This window comes from Nannochloropsis gaditana (assembly GCF_000240725.1).
Source record: "Nannochloropsis gaditana CCMP526 unplaced genomic scaffold scaffold298, whole genome shotgun sequence".
In the NCBI taxonomy this organism is placed as follows: Eukaryota; class Eustigmatophyceae; order Eustigmatales; family Monodopsidaceae; genus Microchloropsis; species Microchloropsis gaditana.
The window spans coordinates 10,250-11,188 of NW_005803655.1; positions in this window are offsets into that span (position 1 = coordinate 10,250).

The following is a 939-nucleotide window of genomic DNA, read 5'->3' on the forward strand; positions in this document are numbered from 1 at the left end:
TGTGAACGTGGACGTGCCGTGTGCATGTGGCCGCCTTGGCTTGCCTTCTTTGCCACGTGAGCCCCCCGGAGCCCTCCAGTACTCCCCTGACTCGCTTACCATAGCTCCTCCATGGCATTTTCTAGACCCTAGGAACGTACTTCTCCTTCTTTTATCTTGTCTCGCCATATTTTCCCCCCCTATCTGTGTCGGCGGCTCGTATCGTACAGTGAGACCGGTGCTCTCTGACGTAAAATATCCCCTTCCCTTTTTTTCCCTTTCAACTCAGCCACGGACTGGAGGCACTGCTCCTGCCACAGGCGGAGGAAAGAGCGGGTCGGCCGACCCGGCCGTGACCCTGAAAGCCATGCAAAAATTTGCGGAGAAATATTGCGAGATCAGCGACACGTATTTCTGCTCGGATCTAGAAATCACGGCCACGGTGGTAAAAGGTGCGTCCCGGGGCCTGGACACCTGCTTTGGTGTATCGGAGGAAAGGAAATATGGCGGTCGTGTGGTGTCAGGGGTTGGGAAAGGGACGTCCTTCTTTCTGGGGTAGCCGCATGGCAGTGACGGCGAGGGATGACGGTGGTGAGAAGGGAGGCTCGTTTGCTGCGGCCCTCCTCCAGGCTTCCCATGCCGTCCGAGACGGTCCTTGCCGTCTCAAATTCGAATTTAAAAATTGAAAAAATCCTCTGCCCCCCCAGGTCTGGCCAAACACAAGGACGAGCTGGGGGCCCCGTTGTGCCCATGCCGGCACTACGAGGACAAGGCGGCGGAGGTCCAGCTGGCGTATTGGAACTGTCCATGCGTGCCGATGCGGGAGCGAAAGGAGTGTCATTGCATGCTCTTTTTGACGCCCGAGACCCCCTTTGTGGGCACGGAGCAGAAACTGCCCGACGAGATGTTGAAGGACGAGGGTTTGGGCGTCAAGTAGGAAGGGAGGGAGGGGGGAGGGAG